The sequence below is a fragment of the Triticum dicoccoides genome, chromosome 7B (assembly GCF_002162155.2).
Source record: "Triticum dicoccoides isolate Atlit2015 ecotype Zavitan chromosome 7B, WEW_v2.0, whole genome shotgun sequence".
NCBI lineage: Eukaryota > Viridiplantae > Streptophyta > Magnoliopsida > Poales > Poaceae > Triticum > Triticum dicoccoides.
This window is the reverse complement of record NC_041393.1, coordinates 409,728,291-409,752,344: the sequence shown is the minus strand read 5'-3', so window position 1 is coordinate 409,752,344 and position 24,054 is coordinate 409,728,291.

Below are 24,054 nucleotides of genomic sequence, written 5' to 3'. Positions count from 1 at the left end.
AAAAGGCCGCCATTCTACTTTTTTGAGATGAAATAACATTTTGTTCTAAAAGAAGAGAAGAAATGACATTCACTAAGAAAAAATGGTAGAAAAAGACAGGGTCTTGGGATAAAGACAAACACGGAATTAGGGTTCCTCCTCTAGTCGGCAAAATATTATGCTTGAAGTAAGTGCAATGATAAAAGGCATGTGCGGCGAATGGAAATGGCAAGCACATTAACATTTTTAACATTTGGGACCTAGGAATGTGCCTGCACCCCGTCCAGGACTTTGCTTGGGAACTTTCTTGAAGAAAGCACCATGAAATTACAAGACTGGATAGGTTCGAAAACCTTTTGGGCTATCAATGCAAAGTGTGTCTTGAGCGTCTAACGTCGAGTTATGGCATTGAACCTCACCAAGCCAAGCACCTTTTTGGTGAAGTCGTCTTACTAAGGGATGGTCAACACGGCCGAAGCCGCAATGGTACGGGAGCGACGTGGGACCATTTAGTTGGGAGGGGGTACTGGTATAGGTACTCAATGCACCAATCCAAATGAAGTTTTTTTCAAATCTCTGCACGGACTAGAACGGTGCATGAGGATTTACATGCTTGGGACCGAGTTACTTTGAAGGGACGAAAAAGAAGAATAAATAAGTTTAAAAATAATTAGAGAGGTTGAAGTGTGTTCCTATTAGTGGGGAATTAGAGAGGTTGAAGCATGTTCCTATCAGTCGGGAATCACGTTTGAGGGAGAAGGAAATTTTAGTACTCATTGAAAATCTTTTGGATCAAGAAGAAATTTTCTGGTTACAAAGAGGTTGAGCAAACTGGTTGTTACATGGGGATCGCAATACATCGCTTTTTCATAATGCTGCAACTGCCAGGAAAAAAAGGAACAATATTAAGAAACTTCTGGATGATGATATGAAGGAACATATTATGAATTACTTCTCCAGTTTTTTTACCTCGGATGTTCTAAACCTAAACCAGGAAGTCTTGTCCCTTGTCCGGAGTAGAGCGATTGTAGAGATGAATAATGCTTTGCTTGGCCCTTATACTTTTGATGATGTTCGTAAGGCTCTTTTTTCTATTGGAGAATTAAAGGCTCTAGGGACAGATGGACTTCATGCTATTTTTTATAAAATATTTTGGCCCATGCTACGGGATGCTTTGGTTGATGAGGTCTTGCAAGCGGTGAATACCTGCACAATTCCATCGGGATGGAATGACACTGCGATTGTGTTGATCCCTAAGGTCAATTCACCCGAGAGAAGGTAAACTAGTTTAGACCACATTATATTGGCAGCACGATTGAAAGTTTTGTTGCCTCATATTATTAGTCTCACCCAAAGTGCTTTTGTGCTCGGGAGAATGATTATGGACAATATTTTAGTGGCCCGTGAGAGCTTTTATACTATTAGAAATAAGAGGGAATAAAAGAGGGTTTATGCGCGATCAAGCTTGATATGCACAGAGCTTATGACCGAGTTGAATGCCTTTCTTGAAGGGTTGTGTTAAAACTTGGTTTTCAGGAAAGATGGATCAATCTTATGATGAAATGCGTCTTCACTATTGATTATATGGTTTGAATTAATGATGAAGAAACTGAAAGTTTCAAGCCTACGAGAGGTTTAAGACAAGGCGATCCATTATCTGCGAAGTATCATTACTTCTGAAACTCTCAACAAGGAGCCTCTATTTTGATTAGTAGGCCACATTATATTAATGCACACACAAAATTACAGCGCACATGGCATCTCTGAGACAGAGATAACACATAGGGGTTTACAGGGAGGCACTATTGGATTAGAATCCCCTATGCATTACAAAGATACTCGCTTATTTTTATGTTTTCATGCATGTAGGTATTGAACATGATCATAATGAATATCATAATTGGTGCACGAGAGGAATATTGTAGAACAATCCACTGGCTAACAAACTGGGCATGATGGAGGATGGCCTATCTTATTCACCCATCAAGGTGCTTGCTTTGACTTAGCAAGGTTGTATTAGTCGCACGTATCTTGCATACGATGTCTTTCATTACTTCTACTTTGTTACACCACCATCTGATTAGTTGACACGTCATATATGATAATATGACATGCCTATCCATTTTATGTACCTATTCCATGTGTCATCATACCATGTTTTTCCAGTCAAGTGTTGTTCTTTCGTAATAGATGTCCAAAAGGAAGAGGGTGAGTGCAGATCCTGGAGGAGTACAAACAAAGTATTTGGAAAAGGCAGTGATACCTGATAAATCAGATAGATCACCAGCCCCAGAAAACACGGCCCCAACTGTAGCACACTTTACACCTACTCCACTGACCAAAGCCCTATTAGAACTACAGAGAGCCCAGCGTCAGGTAATGTCTATGATATCAAATCAAAAATTGAACTCCTACATTTTTGCACGTGCCTTACCATCTCTTTCTGTATGAAAACTACTTGCAGATGAATATCCATTCTCAAGGGATCATAGGATCTCACAACAGTACTGGGCATTGTTGCTCTTGTCAGTACCTCTTGCTTTGTCACCATACTTACACTCATTGTTGTTTGATCATGTAGTATCAATGTAAATGTTCGCTTCCTTATCCACCGTTTGCTCGAAATTATAAGATCTATATTTACTCTTACATAAATGTAGAATGAACCCAATGGTTATGAAATTCTGGATTGCTCTTGTAAGTACCTGTTGCCATGCACTCCCTCCGTATCGAATTAATTGTTGCTCAATTGGATGTACTTAGAACTAAATTAGGGTTAGATACATCCATTTGAGCGACAAGTAATTCCGGACGAAGGTCATATTACTGTACTTACATTGAGAGATAGTTGATTGTCTAGCATTACTCTGCATCTTATCAGCCCCGCCCTCCATTTTCTTCGAATTATCAGATCTACATTTACTCTTACCAAAATGTTGAATAAAACCAATGCCACTGGACAAGTTGAGGTATGCATTCCTCTTGTCAGCACCTTTTGCCTTGTAATGTTGTACTTAATTGATAGCTATTTGATTATGTATCATCACTCTGCATATGAGCTTCATTATCCCCTATTTCTTCCAATATTATTAGATCTATATTTACTCTTTACAAAATGTAGAATAAAAGCAACACTTGTGAAGGAGTTTCTTTGGCGAATTTCTTGAATTATCCTTCCATCGACATGGAGAAGGGCTTTGTCGAGCCCGTGTTAACATGTAATGTAAGTCCATCATTCTCAAGCCTTCAAACTTTGTTCTAGTATAGATTTGAATAGGCATCATTTCCTCCACTACTGTTTACTTTGGTGTTTGCACCAGATTGGATGTTTGCAACAACTGCCGGTTTCAAACTATAGTTGTAAAAACATGTTCCTTATTCATACCATCCACATTAATCAGTACAAATCCATTGATTTTCTTTAGCCCTGCATGTATGCATGTGTTCTATATCTCTAATCCGGTGGTGTGGTGTAGCTTTCCACGCCTACATCATCTCATTTCCTGCTTTGTCTTAACTGATTTTGCTGATGAAACGGACAATGCCATATTATGTTAATGCTATTTTAAATTATATCTCTGAATTTGCCAATATAAAAATGGGCTGGAATTGTCAGCACACTAGCCATTGTTGCTTGTATATTTATGGAACCTATTATTTGTCTCCTTGTTTCTCTTTCAAAGTCATATCTCTGATGCCAGACAGAACTTTAGGGAAGATAGTGAGCCAAACCATCTTGAAGAGAGCAAGATGACCCCAAGGTCATGTCTTGATGAAGATAGTGAGTTCAAGCTACATACCAGCAGCTGTGACACAACCTCAGTGAAGTTGTTGCCTGAATCAGTTCAATATCTTCAGTCTCAACTTAAAGCGGAAATACTTGGTTCAGCTTAGGTCCGACTTGTAGTCCATTCTCTAACGAAGATCATTGAGGATAGTTGTGCGTGCTTTCTTGCTACATGGCTAGAGCTGGAGGATATGTGGTTTAGACAATTGAGGTCTCATCGGCTTGTTCCGTTGCTTGCGGTGCACCTCCGGGGTAGGGCTAACGTTTCTTGAACTGTGTTGAAGTGCTCTTGGTTTTGTATATTCTTTTGTTGGCGTGTTTGTATGCACTGGTGGCGACCTTTGTGATACGTCTCCATCGTATCTACTTTTCCAAACTCTTTTGACCTTTTTTTGGACTCTAATTTGCATGATTCGAATGGAACTAACCCGGACTGACGCTGTTTTCTGCAGAATTGCCATGGTGTCATTTTTGTGCAGAAATAGAAGTTCTCGGAATGACCTAAAACTTCACGGGGATTATTTTTGGAATAAATAAAAAATATTGGCGAAAGAATCAACTAGAGGGGACCCACACCCTATCCACAAGGGTGAGGGGCGCCCCTGTCTTATGGGTCCCATGAAGCTCCACCGACCTCAACTCCAAGTCCATATATTCACGTTTGGGGAGAAAAAATCAGAGAGAAGGATTCATCGGGTTTTATGATACGGAGCCGCCGCCACCTCCTATTCTTCCTCGGGAGGGCAGATCTAGAGTCTGTTTTGGGCTCCGGAGAGGGAAAATCATCGCCATCGTCATCATCAACTATCCTCCATCACCAATTTCATGATGCTCACCGCCGTGCGTGAGTAATCCCATCGTAGGCTTGCTGGACGGTGATGGGTTGGATGAGATTTACCATTTAATCGAGTTAGTTTTGTTAGGGTTTGATCCCTAGTATCCACTATGTTCTAAGATTGATGTTGCTATGACTTTGCTATGCTTAATGCTTGTCACTAGGGCCCGAGTGCCATGATTTTAGATCTGAACCTATTATGTTTTCATGAATATATTTGTGTTCTTGATCCTATCTTGCAAGTTATAGTCACCTACTATGTGTTATGATCTGGCAACCCCAGAGTGACAATAGTCGGGACACTTCCCGGTGATGACCGTAGTTTGAGGAGTTCATGTATTCACTAAGTGTTAATGCTTTGGTCTGGTACTCTATTAAAAGGAAGCCTTAATATCCCTTAGTTTCCAATAGGACTCCGCTGCCACGGGAGGGTAGGACAAAAGATGCCATGCAAGTTCTTTTCCATAAGCACGTATGACTATATGCGGAATACATGCCTACATTATATTGATGAATTTGAGCTAGTTCTGTGCCACCCTATGTTATAACTATTGCATGATGAATGCCATCCGACATCATTATCCATCGTCGATCCATTGCCTACGAGTTCGTTTCATATTGATCTTTGTTGCTTTACTTTTCCGTTGCCACTGTTATGATTGCTACAAAATTGCTACTATTACTTTTGCCACCGTTACCGTTACCTCCATACTACTTTGCTACTAAATACTTTGCTACAGATATTAAGTCTTTCAGGTGTGGTTGAATTGACAACAAAGCTGCTAATACTTGAGAATATTCTTTGGCTCCCCTTGTGTCGAATCAATAAATATGGGTTGAATACTCTACCCTTGAAAAATGTTGCGATCCCCTATACTTTTGGGTTATCAGTTTGCTACCCAGTGTATGTATCAATGTAAGTCTTATTGAGTACCTTTGTACTCATGGTCACTTAATTTATGTTTTATAGAGGAGAATTCAGTCTACTTGTAGTTCCATGTGGAGTTCAACATTGATTGAATAGCTTGGGAATCCCATATAGAGGTTTGGTTCCTATGGAGGGTCTTGTAGATAGTCAGGCTTCTCAGCCTTTTTCTTTTGTAGTTGTTTGTACTCAGACATCTTTATGCTTCCGTTGCTTGTATGCCTTTGTATGTTCGGTCATGAGACCCATGTTTGTAATATCATGCTATGTATGGCTCCTCGGAGCCTCTTAAATAAATACTTTGAGTCGTAGAGTTATGTTGTGATGCCATGTTGTATCTACACATATCGTGCATATTGTGTGTATGTTGTGAAATGCATTGGTTTGTGTGGGATTCAACACCTAGTTATTTGTGTTTGGTAGCCTTTCCTATAGGGAAATGCCTCCTAGTGCTTCCACTGAGCCTTGGTAGCTCGCTACTGCTCCGAAACACATGGATTGACTATCATGTATCCTTCTTTGCTCCCATATATGGGGAAATGTCACACGGTGTTTACTAGAGTCCTTGTGGTTTTACTATGACTTGGTTACACTCGCTGCCGACTACATGTGCATTTTTGGGTTACCTATGGTTGTCCCTGTAAGTTTGTGCCACCTTGGTTATGACCAGTCATGTCGACCTGGGTTCCCCATCATGTGGATGTGATACGTCTCCAATGTATCTATAATTTTTGATTGTTCCATGCTATTATATTATCTATTTTGGATGCTTAATGGGCATTAATATGCTCTTTTATATTATTTTTGGGACTAACCTATTAACCGGAGGCCCAGTACCAGTTTTTGTTTTTTTGCCTATTTTAGAGTTTTGCAGAAAAGGAATACCAAACGGAGTCCAAACGGAATGAAACCATCGCGAGGATCTTTATTGGACCAAAAGCAATCCAGAAGACTTGGAGTTGAAGTCTCAAACTCCACGAGGAGGCCACGATGCAGGAGGGCGCACCCCCACCCTTGTGGGCCCCTCGTAGCTCCATCGACGTACTTCTTTCGCCTATATATACTCTTATACCCTAGAAACATCAGGGGGAGCCACGAAACCACTTTTCCACCGCTGCAACCTTCTGTACCCGTGAGATCCCATCTTGGGGCCTTTTTTGGCGATCTACCGGAGGGGGAATCAATCACGGAGGGCTTCTACATCAACACCATTACCTCTCTGATGAAGTGTGAGTAGTTTACCACAGACCTTCGGGTCCATAGTTATTAGCTAGATGGCTTCTTCTCTCTCTTTGATTCTCAATACAAAGTTATCCTCGATGTTCTTGGAGATCTATTCGATGTAATTCTTTTGCGATGTGTTTTGTCGAGATCCAATGAATTGTGCATTTATAAACAAGATTATATATGAATATTATTTAGTTCTTCTCTGAATTCTTATATGCATGATTTGATATCTTTGCAAGTCTCTTTGAATTATCGGTTTAGTTTGGCCTACTAGATTGATCTTTCTTGCAATGGGAGAAGTGCTTAGCTTTGGGTTCAATCTTGTGGTGTCCTTTCCCAGTGATAGTAGGGGCATCAAGGCACATATTGTATTGCTGCCATCGAGGATAAAAAAGATGGGGTTTATATCATATTGCTTGAGTTTATCCCTCTACATCATATCATCTTGCTTAATGTGTTGCTCCGTTCTTATGAACTTAATACTCTAGATGCATGCTGGATAGCAGTCGATGTGTGGAGTAATAGTAGTAGATGCAGAATCATTTCGGTCTACTTGACACGGACGTGATGCCTATGTTCATGATCATTGCCTTAGATGTCTTCATAATTATGTGCTATTCTATCAATTTCTCGGCAGTAATTTGTTTACCCACCGTAATACATGCTATCTTGAGAGAAGCCACTAGTGAAACCTATGGCCCCCGGGTCTCTTTCCTATTATATTACATCTCTTTTGTTTACATCGCATCTCGTTACTATTTTGCAATCTTTACTTTCTAATCTATACAAAAAAAATACCAAAAATATTTACTTTATTATCTCTATCAGATCTCACTTTTGCGAGTGACCGTGAAGGGATTGACAACCCCTTTATCGTGTTGGTTGCAAGGTTCTTGATTGTTTGTGCAGGTACTAGGTGACTTGTGTGTCGTCTCCTACTGGATTGATACCTTGGTTCTCAAAACTGAGGGAAATACTTACGCTACTTTGCTGCATCACCTTTTCCTGTTCAAGGGAAAAATCAACGCAAGCTCAAGAGGTAGCAAGAAGGATTTCTGGCATCGTTGTCGGGGAGATCTACGCCAAGTCAAGACATACCAAGTACCCATCATAAACTCTTCTCCCTCGCATTACATTATTTGCCATTCGCCTATCGTTTTACTCTCCCCCACTTCTAAACGATTTTTGAAAACCTTTGTCTTTTCTTCGCCCCTTTCTGTTCGTCTCTTTTCGATTGCTTCTTGTGCGTTCGTATGTCAGATCATTTGTTTCGCCATCATGGCTAGTCCTCCTATCATTGTTAGCACTCCCGATAATGAAGTTCTCAACTTTAAACAAAGGGAGGGAGAAAATCTAAAAGATGCTTGGTATAGGATTTGCAATGCTCAAAATAGATCTACTAGAAAGCAATCCACTTCCGGTCTTCTTCGCAATTTTTATGTAGGCATTACTCCTTGGAATAGATATGTTCTTGACACCATCACTGGAGGGAATTCTCTTGGGAAGCCATACCTTTGATTCTTATAGTGCCATGATAGATTTGTTAGGCCCACCACCTCTTTTGGTCAATGGAACTATTTTAACTTTGGAACATGTGATGCAAAGGCTTGATGTTATTTAAAATAAAATTGCCACTGTTGAGTTAATTGAAAATTTGGATAAAAAGATCCATAACCAAATTATTCAATATGGATCTAAGGTAAGAGTTACTCTGAAAATATTAGGGAAAAGGAACCCATAGTTAATGAAAAGATAGATCAAGATTCTACTAGAATTGATAAACTCGAAGATATTATTACCAACTTGGGTTCCGCCTTTTCTGCTGTTAAAAACACCTCAAATACTCCTCCTACCAAAGTCACCAAGTTTATTTACATTCCTAAGAATAAGGTTGAATCTTCTAGTAAGGAAAATGAAGATCTCAAATCAATAAGTGTTCACCCCAATTTTTTCGATATCATTAAGGAACCTTTTGCCACAAATGAATTTCTCAATTTCTTGCCTAGGCGTTTAATCATTAACAAAACCAAAGAACCTCTAAGGATTATGTGTGTTCAATTGAAGAATTGCATGCCGAAGATGGCAATACCTAGATCTATTCTTGCTTTTATGCCTAGCTAGGGGCGTTAAACGATAGCGCTTGTTGGGAGGCAACCCAATTTTATTTTCTGTTCTTTGCTTTTTGCTCCTGTTTAGTAATAAATAATTCATCTAGCTTCTGTTTAGATGTGGTTTTATGCTTTAATTAGTGTTTGTGCCAAGTATAACCTTTGGGAAGACTTGGGTGAAGTCTTTGTGATCTTGCTATAAAAAACAGAAACTTTTGCGCTCACGAGAATAGCTGTCATTTTTTTACTGGAGAGTGCTTTGAGGTTCATTCTTTTTGCATATGATTAATAGAAAATTTTCTCAAGTCCACCAATTTATTTCAGAATTTTTAGAGGTACAGAAGTATTCGAAAGGTACAGATTGCTACAGATTGTTCTGTTTTCGACAGATTCTGTTTTTCGTGTGTTGTTTGCTTATTTTGATGAACAGATGAGTAGTATCGGGGGGTATGAACCATAGAGAAGTTGGAATACAGTAGGTTTAACACCAATATAAACAAATAATGAGTTCATTACAGTGCCTTAAAGTGGTGGTTTATTTTCTTATACTAACGGAGCTCATGAGATTTTCTATTGAAGTTTTGTGTTGTGAAGTTTTCAAGTTTTTGGGTAAAGATTTGATGGATTTTGGAATAAGGATTGGCAAGAGCCTAAGCTTGGGGATGCCCAAGGCACCCCAAGGTAAAATTCAAGTACAACCAAAAGCCTAAGCTTGAGGATGCCCCGGAAGGCATCCCCTCTTCCGTTTTCGTCTATCGGTAACTTTACTTGAGGCTATATTTTTATTCACCACATGATATGTGTTTTGCTTGGAGCGTCTTGTATGATTTGAGTCTTTGCTTTTTTAGTTTACCACAATCATCCTTGCTGTACACACCTTTTGGGAGAGCCACGCATGAATCGGAATTTATTAGAATACTCTATGTGCTTCACTTATATCTTTTGAGTTAGATAATTTTGCTCTAGTGCTTCACTTATATCTTTTTAGAGCACGGTGCTGGTTTTATTTTATAGAAATTATTGATCTCTCATGCTTCACTTATATTATTTTGAGAGTCTTTTAGAACAGCATGGTAATTTGCTTTGGCTACAAAACTAGTCCTAATATGACAGGCATCCAAGATGGGTATAATAAAAACTTTCATATAAAGTGCGTTGAATACTATGAGAAGTTTGATGCTTGATGATTGTTTTGAGATATGAGGATGGTGATATTAGAGACATGCTAGTCGAGTAATTGTGATTTTGAAGAATAATTGTGTTAAAGTTTGTGATTCCCGTAGCATGCAATGCACGTATGGTGAACCGTTATGTGATGAAGTTGGAGCATGATTTATTTATTGACTGCTTCCTTATGTGTTGAGGTCGGGATCGCGCGATGGTTAACTCCTACCAACCCTTCCCCTAGGAGCATGCACGTAGTGCTTGGTTTTGATGAGTTGTAGATTTTTGCAATAAGTATGTGAGTTCTGTATGACTAATGCTGAGTCCATGGATTATACGCACTCTCACCCTTTCATCATTGCTAGCCTCTCTAGTACCGTGCAACTATCGTCGGTACCATACGTCCACTATATACCTTCCTAAAAACAGCCACCATACCTACCTATTATGACATTTCCATAGCCATTTCGAGATATATTGCCATGCAACTTTCAACTGTTCCGTTTATTATGACACGCTCCATCATTGTCATATTGCCTTGCATGATCATGTAGTTGACATTGTATTTGTGGCAAGGCCACCGTTCATAATTTTTTCATACATGTTACTCTTGATTCATTGCACATCCCGGTACACCACCGGAGGCATTCACATAGAGTCATAATTTGTTCTAAGTATTGAGTTGTGTGTAAATAAAAGTGTGATGATATTCATTATTAGAGCATTGTCCAATGTGAGGAAAGGATGATGGAGACTATGATTCCCCCACAAGTAGGGATGAGACTCCGGACTAAAAAAAAGAGGCCATAAAAAAAGAGAAAAGGCCCAAATAAAAAATGATGAGAGAAAAAGAGAGAAGGGACAATGCTACTATCCTTTTACCACACTTGTGCTTCAAAGTAACACCATGATCTTCATGATAGAGAGTCTGTTATTTTGTCACTTTCATATACTAGTGGGAATTTTCGTTATATAACTTGGCTTGTATATTCCAATGATGGGCCTCCTCAAAATGCCCTAGGTCTTCGTGAGCAAGCAAGTTGGATGCACACCCACTTAGTTTCTTTTGTTGAGCTTTCATACATTTATAGCTCTAGTGCATCCGTTGCATGGCAATCCCTACTCACTCACATTGATATCTATTGACGGGCATCTCCATAGCCCATTAATACGCCTAGATGATGTGAGACCATCTTCCTCCTTTTTGTCTTCTCCACAACCACCAGTCTATTCCACCTATAGTGCTATGTCCATGGCTCACGCTCATGTATTGCGTGAAAGTTGAAAAGTTTGAGAATACTAAAGTATGAAACAATTGCTTGGCTGAAACCGGGGTTGTGAATGATTTGAACATTTTTGTGTGACGAAGATGGAGCATAGCCAAACTATATGATTTTGTAGGGATGAACTTTCTTTGACCATGTTATTTTGAGAAGACGTGATTACTTTGTTAATATGCTTGAAGTATTATTATTTTTATGTCAATATTAAACTTTTGTCTTGAATCTTTCGGATCTGAACATTCATGCCACAATAAAGAAAATTACATTTATAGTTATGGTAGGTAGCATTCCACATCAAAAATTCTATTTTTTTATCATTTACCTACTCGAGGACGAGCGGGAATTAAGCTTGGGGATGCTTGATACTTCTCCAACATATCTATAATTTTTGATTATTCCATGCTATTATATTATATGTTTTGGATGTTTAATGGGATTTAATACGCTCTTTTATATTATTTTTTGGACTAACCTATTAACCGGAGGCCTAGTACCAGTTTTTGTTTTTTTTTTGCCTATTTTAGAGTTTTGCAGAAAAGGAATACCAAACGGAGTCCAAACGGAATGAAACCTTCGCGAGGATCTTTCTTGGACCAAAAGCAATCCAGAAGACTTGGAGTTGAAGTCTGGAACTCCACGAGGTGGCCACGAGGCAGGAGGGCGTGCCCCCCACCCTCGTGGGCCCCTCATAGCTCCACCGACGTACTTCTTTTGCCTATATATACTCTTATACCCTAGAAACATCAGGGGGAGCCACAAAACCACTTTTCCACCACCGCAACCTTCTGTACCCATGAGATCCCATCTTGGGGCCTTTTTCAGTGATCTACCGGAGGGGGAATCGATCATGGAGGGCTTCTACATCATCACCATTACCTCTCTGACAAAGTGTGAGTAGTTTACCATAGACCTTCGGGTCCATAGTTATTAGCTAGATGGCTTCTTCTCTCTGTTTGATTCTCAATACAAAGTTCTCCTCGATGTTCTTGGAGATCTATTCGATGTAATTATTTTGCGGTGTGTTTGTCGAGATCCGATGAATTGTGGATTTATGAACAAGATTATCTATGAATATTATTTGGTTCTTCTCTGAATTCTTATATGCATGATTTGATATCTTTGCAAGTCTCTTCGAATTATCGGTTTAGTTTGGCCTACTAGATTGATCTTTCTTGCAATGAAAGAAGTGCTTAGCTTTGGGTTCAATCTTGCGGTGTCCTTTCCCAGTGACAGTAGGGGCAGTAAGGCACGTATTATATTGTTGCCATCGAGGATAAAAAAGATGGGGTTTATATCATATTGCTTGAGTTTATCCCTCTACATCATGTCATCTTGCTTAATGTGTTACTCTGTTCTTATGAACTTAATACTCTAGATGCATGCTGGATAGCGGTCGATGTGTGGAGTAATAGTAGTAGATGCAGAATCGTTTCAGTTTACTTGACACGGACGTGATGCCTATGTTCATGATCATTGCCTTAGATGTCTTCATAATTATGTGCTCTTCTATCAATTGTTCGGCAGTAATTTGTTCACCCCCCGTAATACATGCTATCTTGAGAGAAGACACTAGTGAAACCTATGGCCCCGGATCTCTTTCCTATTATCTTACATCTCTTTTGTTTACATCACATCACGTTTACTATTTTGCAATCTTTACTTTCCAATCTATACAACAAAAATACCAAAAATATTTACTTTATTATCTCTATCAAATCTCACTTTTGTGAGTGACCGTGAAGGGATTGACAACCCCTTTATCGCGTTGGTTGCAAGGTTCTTGATTGTTTGTGCAGGTATGAGGTGACTTATGTGTCGTCTCCTACTGGATTGATACCTTGGTTCTCAAAACCGAGGGAAATACTTATGCTACTTTGCTGCATCACCCTTTCCTATTCAAGGGAAAAACCAACGCTAGCTCAAGAGGTAGCAGGATGCTAGCAACATAATCATATACGTGAGCCAAAAGACACAAACGGTCCGGGCCAAGGTAAAGGTGGAAGCCATGGGTTACCGTGCTTGATGCCGCAAAGTGATATGATGTGTTATATGCTAGATCGGTGTTACTTAGGATCGGGGTCCTGACAGGAAGAAGTGCCAGGAGGGTGCCCACCAGAGATCACGAGCTCAGGGGTGCCCCCCTTGGGGCACTGAAAGGATCGATATAGTTGACTAGAGGGGGGGGGGTGAATAGGCAACTAACATTTTTTTAGCTTTTCTTTACCAAATTAAACTTTGCATCAAAGTAGGTTGTCTAGATATGCAACTAGGTGAGCAACATGTATGATGCAACACCAACAAGTACACAAGAAAGCAAGGGATACAACACAAATAAGCTTGCACAAGTAAAGGCATGAGATAACCAAGAGTGGAGCCGATGGAGACGAGGATGTGTTACCGAAGTTCCTTCCTTTTGAGGGGAAGTACGTCTCTGTTAGAGCGGCGTGGAGGCACAATGCTCCCCAAGAAGCCACTAGGGCCACTGTATTCTCCTCACACCCTCACACAATGCGAGATGTCGTGATTCCACTATTGGTGCCCTTGAAGGCGGCGACCAAACCTTTACAAATAAGGTTGGGGCTATCTCCACAACTTAATTGGAGGCTCCCAACGACACCATGAAGCTTCACCAAATGGACTATGGCTCTGCGGTGACCTCAATCGTCTAGGGTGCTCAAACACCCAAGAGTAACAAGATCCGCTAGGGATTAGTGGGGGAAATCAAATTCCTCTTGGTGAAAGTGTAGATTGGGGCCTTCTCAACCAATCTCGAGCAAATCAACAAGTTTGATTGGCTAGGGAGAGAGATCGGGCGAAAATGGAGCTTGGAGCAACAATGGAGCTTTTGGGGGAAGAGGTAGGTCAACTTTGGGGAAGAAGACCCCCTTATATAGTGGGGGGAACAATCCAACCGTTACCCCCCAAAGCAGCCCCGCAGAGAGCGGTACTACCACAGGGGTGGGCGATACTACCGCTGAGGCCAGCGGTACTACCATCCCACCTCGCGGTACTGCCGCACAAAAGAGGGGAGCGAGGAGCAAAGGGAGGACCTGGACCCAGGGCGGTACTACCGTGGTGGTAAGGGCGGTACTACCGCTTAAGAGCGGTACTACCGCCTCTACTGCCGCAACTAGTGCCGCAAAACCCGACACGAGAAAAGAGCCCTCGAGTCGAGGCGGTAGGAGCACGAAGCCGCAACGGTACTACGGCGGAGGGCTTCAAGCGGTACTACCGCCGTGGAGCGTATTGCCGCTTGTAGCACTCGGGCGGTACTACCGCTGTGGCCCGCGGTACTACCGATGGGACCAAACGATGCACATATGAAGGGGAATGAGCTCTCCATTGAAGCGGAAAGGCTCAGAGGGTGTGACAAGGATGTGTACGTGTTGATTCCACCCTAGCCTTACCAAAGCGGACCCCCTCTTGATAGTACAGTGACTCCTACGAAACTAGTCCACCAAAATAGAAACGAAAGAGTTGCACTATCTTGAAAAACACTCTGAGGGGAGGGAATCGTCTCATGCCAAATGATGAATCTCTGAAAAACTCAACACACACGATTAGTCCGCAAACGCATTGTCATCAATCACCAAAACACCTAAGGAATAGATATGCCCTTACAATCTCCCCCTTTTTGGTTGACTGATGACAATACGGGATTTGCACAAACGGTAAAAGACAAAGGACAAAAGCAAACCCCACAACTCTAAAATATAGACGGGCTCCCCCTAGATGTGTGCTTTCTAGATAAGTGCTTTGGACTGCACGACACACATACTAGGATCAACACTCCCCCTATATTTTATAGACCAACAACCTAAGCAGGAGACATGAGAGCAGGGTATATAACAGGATAAGCATGCAACTCATAAGATACCAAAGGCCTAGATAGACATAGATAATGATAAGATAAAGATAAGGTAGCATATGTCTCACACCATATGTCTGGAACTTAGGTCTCACTGGCACAAAACCAAACAAAGCAAAAGGCGAGAAAACACAACGACACCACAAAGAAACACTCGCAACTCAACAACGACATAAATCCCTAAACTCTCTCCCCCTTTGGCATCGAGACACCAAAAAGGGCAAAGAGTGTTGCTACGGCTCCAGGTGATAGCAAGCTGAGGATCTCGAACATCATATCCCAGCGGGATCATCTGCAACGCTATCATCGGTCGGAAACTGCTCGGCGTCAGAATCTGTCCACGGGCAGTGCTGCTGAATCCACTCCTCCTCAGTTATTGATACGTCTCCAATGTATCTACTTTTCCAAACACTTTTGCCCTTGTTTTGGACTCTAACTTGCATGATTTGAATGAAACTAACCAGGACTGACATTGTTTTTAGCAGAACTGCCATGATGTTATTTTATGTGTAGAAAACAAAAGTCCTCGGAATATCCTGAAAATCCATGGAGACAAGTTTTGGAAAATATAAAAAATACTGGCGAAAGAATCAAGACCAGGGGCCCACACCCTGTCCACGAGGGTGGGGGGCATGCCCTCCCCCCTGGGCGCGCCCCCTGTCTCGTGGGCCCCCTGACGCTCCACCGACCTCAACTCCAACTCCATATATTCCATTTCGCGGAGAAAAAAATCAGAGAGAAAGTTTCATCGTGTTTTACGATACGGAGCCGCCGCCAAGCCCTAATCTCTCTCGGGAGGGCTGATGTGGAGTCCGTTCAAGGCTTCGGAGAGGGGGATTCGTCGCCGTCGTCATCATCAACCATCCTCCATCACCAATTTCATGATGCTCACCGCCGTGCGTGAGTAATTCCATTGTAGGCTTGCTGGACGGTGATGGGTTGGATGAGATTTACCATGTAATCAAGTTAGTTTTGACATGGTTTGATCCCTAGTGTCCACTATGTTCTGAGATTGATGTTGCTATGACTTTGCTATGCTTAATGCTTGTCACTAGGGCCTGAGTGCCATGATTTCAGATCTGAACCTATTATGTTTTCATGAATATATGTGTGTTCTTGATCCTATCTTGCAAGTCTATAGTCACCTATTATGTGTTATGATCCGACAACCCCGAAGTGACAATAATCGAGACACTTCTCGTTGATGGCCATAGTTTGAGGAGTTCATGTATTCACTATGTGCTAATGCTTTATTCCGGTACTCTATTAAAAGGAGGCCTTAATATCCCTTAGTTTCCGCTAGGACCCCGCTGCCATGGGAGGGTAGGACAAAAGATGTCATGCAAGTTCTTTTCCATAAGAACGTATGACTATATTCGAAATACATGCCTACATTACATTGATGAACTGGAGCTAGTTCTGTGTCACCCTATGTTATAACTATTACATGAGGAATCGCATTCGGCATAATTATCCATCACTGATCCAACGCCTACGAGCTTTTCACATCTTGTGTTTCGCTTATTTACTTTTCCGTTGCTACTGTTACAGTTACTACAAAACTATTATCTTTACTTTTGCCACTGTTACCATTACTATCATACTACTTTGCTACTAAATACTTTGCTGCAGATACTAAGTTATCCAGGTGTGGTTGAATTGACAACTCAACTGCTAATACTTAAGAATATTCTTTGGCTCCCCTTGTGTCGAATCAATAAATTTGGGTTGAATACTCTACCCTCGAAAGCTGTTGCGATCCCCTACACTTGTGGGTTATCAAGACTAATTTCTGGCACCGTTGCCGGGGAGCATAGCTCTATTCTTTGAGTCACTTGGGATTTATATCTGTTGATCACTATGAGGAACTTGAAAGACGAAAGAACCAAGATTTTGCCCTCAACTACAAGGGGAGGTAAGGAACTGCCATCTAGCTCTGCACTAGATTCTCCTTCTGTTATTAGTAAGCTTGCGACACCTAAACCTGCTACTGCTATGAATTTTGATATGTCGCATGTTATTGATGATGCCACTTCTGCTATGCATGATACTTATGATGAAACTACTTCTGTGCATGATACTACTTTGCCATTAGGTGAGTTTCTTGATGAACAACTTGCTAGGGTTAGAGAGAATGAAATTATTGAAGATGCTATTATTGATGATAGTGATGATGAAAGTTCTCCCCCTGATTATGAATTACTTGTTGTTCCTGAGGGTTATGTTATAGATGAGGAAGCTGCTAGAGCTATCTTTGCTTGCAAAGATAGATATGATCTTAAAACGTTGTTAGCTAAATGGAAGCAGCAATCTCTTAATGCTAGAATGAAACCTGACCCTGCTTTTGCTACTTCACCTATCTGTGTTACTGATAAGGATTATGAATTCTCTGTTGATCCTGAGATTATTACTTTAGTTGAATCTGATCCTTTTTATGGCCTTGAATCTGAAACTATTGTGGCACATCTTACCAAGTTGAACGATATAGCCACCATGTTTACTAATGATGAGAAGTCTCGCTATTATTATATCTTTAAGATATTTCCATTCTCATTAAAGGGTGATGCTAAGACTTGGTTTAATTCTCTTGCTCCTGGTTGTGTGCGTAGTCCCCAGGATATGATTTATTACTTCTCTGCTAAATATTTCCCTGCTCATAAGAAACAAGCTGCCTTGCGGGAAATATATAATTTTGTGCAAATCAAAGAAGAGAGTCTCCCACAAGCTTGGGGGAGGCTTCTCCGATTACTTAATGCTTTGCCTGATCATCCTCTTAAGAAAATGTACTTGATATCTTTTATAATGGACTAATCGATGCTTCAAGGACTACTTGGATAGTTGTGCTGGTTGTGTTTCCAGGGAAAGAACAGTCGACGAAGCTGAATTACTATTGAATAATATGTTGACTAATGAAAATAATTGGACTCTTCTTGAGCCAGTTCCTGAGGCAATTCCTGAACCAATTGAGCCAACTCCTGAGCCTATTCCTAAACCCACTCCAAAGAAGAGAGGTGTTTTATTTCTCAGTCCTGAAGATATGCAAGAGGCAAAGAAATCAATGAAAGAAAAAGGTATAAAAGCTGAAGATGTTAAGAATTTACCTCCTATTGAAGAAATACATGGTCTTAATATACCGCCTGTTGATGAACCACATTGTCTTGATAACCCGACACAGGTGGTAAAGGTAAATTCTCTCTATAGATATGATAAAGTTGAAATTCCCTGTACTAAATTCCCATGCTTAGATGAATTTGATGACTTTATGGCTAGACAAGAAAGTTTTAATGCTTATGTTGGTAGAGAATTAAAGAATAATGCTTTCGAGATAGGACGCTTGAGTGACTATATGGCTAGAGTTAAAGGTGAACTTAAACTCATTAGCAAATATGCTTCTATGGTTGCCACTCAAGCTGAGCAAGTACTTAAAGCTCAAAATGATTTTATTGATGAATTAAATAATAAACATGACTTTGCTATTAGAGTGGCTACTAGAACTGGTAGAATGACTCAGGAACCTTTGTATCCTGAAGGGCACCCTAAGAGAATCGAGCAGGATTCTCAGAGAAATAATTTAGAGGCACCTAGTTCTTCCAAAAAGAAGAAAAAAGAAAAATGATAGGACTTTGCATGCTTCTAGTGAACCTGTTGTAGACACACCTGAGAATCCCAATGATATTTCTATTTCTGATGCTGAAACACAATCAGGTGATGAACATGAACCTAGTGATAATGTTAATGATAATGTTCATGTTGATGCTCAACCTAGCAAAAATGATGAAGTAGAGATTGAACCTGATGTTGATCTTGATAACCCACAATCAAAGAATCAACGTTATGATAAGAGAGATTTTGTTGCTAGGAAGCATGGTAAAGAAAGAGAACCATGGGTTCAGAAACCCATGCCCTTTCCTCCTAAACCATCCAAGACAAAGTATGATGAGGATTTTGAGCGCTTTGCTGAAATGATTACACCTATCTTCTTACGTATGCACTTAACTGACATGCTTAAAGTAAATCCGTATGCTAAGTATATGAAGGATAACATTACAAATAAAAGAAAGATACCGAAAGCTGAAATTTCCACCATGCTTGCTAATTATACTTTTAAGGGTGGAATACCAAAGAAACTTGGAGACCCAGGGGTACCAACCATACCATGCTCCATTAAAAGAAATTATGTTAAAACTGCTTTATGTGATCTTGGAGCAGGTGTTAGTGTTATGCCTCTATCTTTATATCGTAGACTTGACTTAAATAAGTTGACACCTACTGAAATATCTTTGCAAATGGCTGATAAATCAACTGCTATACATGTCGGTATTTGTGAGGATGTGCCTGTTGTGGTTGCAAATGTCACTATCCTAACAGACTTTGTTATTCTTGATATTCCCGAGGACGATAGTATGTCGATTATCCTTGGTAGACCCTTTTTGAATACTGCAGGGGCTGTTATTGATTGCAACAAAGGCAATGTCACTTTTCATGTTAATGGTAATGAGCATACGGTACACTTTCCGAGGAAACAATCTCAAGTTCATAGCATCAATTCTATTGGAAAAAGTCCAACTATCATTATTGGAGGTTTTGAATTTCCTCTTCCTACTATCAAGAAAAAGTATGATATTCTTATTGTTGGGGATGTTCATATCCCCATTGAGGTAACCTAGTGTTATTCGAAATTTCTCAGGTTCCGTATTATTCGGAATGAGTTTGTTAACAAGACTTGATCAACCTTGTTAGTGGATTCATTTTGATGATCATGAGATGGATGAAACTAGAAGGCACAACCTTTTGTACCCTCTTTTTACTTTCTGTTATTTAGAATAAATAAATCAAAAATAGTATTATCTGTCTGTTTTCTGAATTATCCGTGCAATAAAAAAATATCCTGAAAATAAAAGTGCTCCATATGCCCTACAAATTTAGCATGATTTTTTATGGATTATTTGAGGATTTTAGGCACTGAAAACACTGCAGGAGGGGCAAGCACCTGGCCACAAGGGTGGAGGGCGCGCCCACACCCCTTGGGTGCGCCCCCCTGTCTCGTGGGCCCATGGTGGCCCCCTCCACTTATTCCTGCACCCACACACTCCATCTTCTTCCCAAAAAAATCCCCATCCAGCTCAAGCACGAGTTCTAGCTCATTTTGCTGCGATTTTCGATCTCCTTGCTCAAAGCTCCATTTACAAAACTGCTTTGGGAGATTGTTGCTTGGTATGTGACTCCTCCATTGGTCCAATTAGTTTTTGCTCTAGTGCTTTATTCATTGCAAATTTTTGCTGCATAGGTGACCATGTTCTTGAGCTTGCATGTTAAATTTATGAGGTCCCAAGTAATTCTAATGCATGATATAGGCTCTAGGCACTTGTAGGAGTAGTTGCTACCAAGCTTGTTTAGTTTTATCCACTTTTATTTTGAAGTTACTAAAATTTCAGAAATTTTTCAGAAAAAGAAATATGTCTAGGAGAATGTATCAAGGTGGTTCCTCAATAAAGAAGGGACCCAGACTTGCTATGCGTGAGCAATACGATGAACTACCGAGGGACGCAGAAGTACGCTTTAAGGAGGAATTTGACGCATATGTGCGTAATCCCGATCTTGAGGACTTCTTACAAGATAAGTGTCCTTAGTACTATCTATTGACTGATTCATTTGTGAGAAGGTTTAAATATAAATGTTCACGTAATTCTCAGAGTGTCGTGTTTGATATTTATGATAGATCTTATACCATGGACTTAGAGGATTTTACAACTGCTTGCAAACTTCCGCAGTGGGGCAATGTTAATGATCCCCACAAATCTGAATTCAGAGACTTTCTTGCTAGTATTACTGTGGGAGAATCTAGGGATATAGCACAAGCTACCATAGGGAGCATTCATTTTCCTGCTATACATTATTTTGCTCTCTTCATTGGTAGATGCATTATTGGTAAAGATGAAGCATGTCATATGTGTGTCCCTGATCTTTGTGTCCTCAAGAGCGCTGTGTTAGGTTATAAAGATTATAACTTGGGGGCAATAGTTGCACGTAGGTTGCATAATAATGCTAGGGCTGGAGATTTATTTGGAGGAATTTATGCGACCCGTGTGGCTAATTATCTTGGTATAGCGCCACGAGAGGGGGATATGGTGTTGCCTCCTGCTTATTTAGATTATGACGCTATGGTCAAACATCATTTTCTTAGGAGGAATGAACAATTCCTCCATTATCGACTAATCTTTGACAGACATAGCTCTGTCCATGTTACTCTTCCTGCTCCTTTCCTTTTTGATTACCAGGCAAAAGGAAGATATGTTGTTACCAGGGAGGGAGCAGATGAACACGAGGGTAGAGCGGAAGCGGCTCGCCAGCATGCCGCAGCTCAGGAGGCATTTGCTATTGCATCTCAGTACGACCCCAATTATAACTACGAATATCAGCCAGGCTACCCTTGGCCTTAGACCAACTTAGGCCAAAAGCCTAAGCTTGGGGGAGTACGTATTTCTCATCGACTTTTCATTCATGTTCACACACTATTCTAGTTGTTGGTGCTCATACTCTTTCATTGTATTATCCATGCTAGTTTAATTTTCTTTTTCTAGTTTTCTTCTTGTGTGTTTGATAAACCTTAAGAAAAACCAAAAAATTAGTTAGTTCACCTTCCATGCTCGTAGTAGTAATTAAAATGAAAACCAAAAAAGATTTCTCGTTCTTCTTCTTACTCGTTGGGAGCTTCCCGTGTAAATAGTTTTCTTTTCTTTCTTTGGGGGTCGAGAGTAGAAGACCATATTGAAATTGTTTAGTGGCTCTCATTGGCATGATTGTTTATTTAACTTAGAGCCCATATTACCTTGTCTTCTCTCTTGAGTTGAATGCTTGCAGATTCCAGCTTAGTCCAATGCACATGCACTATTATTATTATTATACACATCGTTCGGTCGTGCAAGTGAAAGGCAATAATGACGATATATGATGGACTGATTGAGATGAGAAAAAGCTGGTATGAACTCGACCTCTCTTGTTTTTTTAAATATGATGAGTTCATCGTTCCTGATTCAGCTTATTATGAAGTAAACATATTTGCAATGACATTTAGAGATTATAGTTGCTTGTGCCATGCTTGATTAGCTATGAGTTATAATGGTTTACCTTGAATGCCAACATGCTATTAAAATGATTGTGATGTAGTATGATGGGATGGTATCCTCCTTTGAATGAATTGAGTGACTCGACTTGGCACATGTTCACGCATGTAGTTGAAACAAATCAACATAGCCTTCATGATATTTATGTTCATGGTGGATTATATCCTACTCATGCTTGTACTCGGTGTGAATTAATTTTAATGCATGTTCATGACTGTTGTCGCTCTCTTAGTTGGCCGCTTCCGAGTCTTTTGCTAGCCTTCACCTGTACTAAGCGGGAATACTGCTTGTGCATCCAAACTCCTTAAACCCCAAAGTTATTCCATATGAGTCCACCATACCTTCCTATATGCGGTATCTACCTGCCGTTCCAAGTAAATTTGTATGTGCCAAACTCCAAACCTTCAAATGAAATTCTGTTTTGTATGCTCGAGCAGCTCATGTTTCAACTAGGGCTGCCTATATCTTCCATGCTAGGTGGGTTATTCTCAAGAGGAGTGGACTCCGCTCCTCATTCACGAGAAAGGGCCGGTAACCGGGATGCCCATTCCCATGATCCAAAAAGATCAAAGCAAATCAAAATAATTAAACAAAACTCCCCCAGGGCTGTTGTTAGTTGGAGGCAGTCGTTGTTTCGAGCAAGCCATGGATTGATGCTTGTTGGTGGCGGGGGAGTGTAAACTTTTACCATTCTATTTGGGAACTGCCTATAATGCATGTAGTATGGAAGATATCGTCATCTCATAGTTGTTGCGTTGACAGTGAAAGTATGCCGCTCAAAATGTTATTAATCTCTATTTTAAAATCGAGCTCTAGCACCTCTACAAATCCCTGCTTCCCTCTGCGAAGGGCCTATCTATTTACTTTTATGTTGAGTCATCACCTTCTTATTAAAAAGCACCCGCTAGAGAGCACACTGTCATTTGCATTCATTATTGTTGGTTTATATTGGGTATGACTTGACTAGATCTCTTTTACCATGAATTACAATGTTTAGTCAGTCCTTGATCTTTAAAGGTGCTCTGCATTTATGTTTTGCGGTCTCAGAAAGGGCTAGCGAGATACCATTTTGTTATATCATATTATGGTTGTTTTGAGAAAGTGTTGTCATCCGAGTTTTATTATTATCACTCGCTAGCTGATTATGCCATTGATATGAGTAATTGTGAGACCTATGTGTTATTATGAGTATGGTTAGTTCATAATATTTGCTGAAACTTGAATGCTGGCTTTACATGTTTACAACAACAAGAGGAAACAGAGTTTGTAAAAGTTTTTCTTTATCACTTTTAGTTTATCAACTGAATTGCTTGAGGACAAGCAAAGGTTTAAGCTTGGGGGAGTTGATACGTCTCCAACGTATCTACTTTTCCAAACACTTTTGCCCTTGTTTTGGACTCTAACTTGCATGATTTGAATGAAACTAACCCGGACTGACGCTGTTTTTAGCAGAACTGCCATGATGTTGTTTTATGTGTAGAAAACAAAAGTTTTCAGAATGTCCTGAAAAATCCGCGGAGACAAGTTTTGGAAAATATAAAAAATACTGGCGAAAGAATCAAGACCAGGGGGCCCACACCTTGTCCACGAGGGTGGGGGGCGCGCCCTCCCCCCTGGGTGCGCCCCCCTGTCTCGTGGGCCCCCTGACGCTCCACCGACCTCAACTCCAACTCCATATATTCCGTTTCACGGAGAAAAAAATGAGAGAGAAAGTTTCATCATGTTTTACGATACGAAGCCGCCGCCAAGCCCTA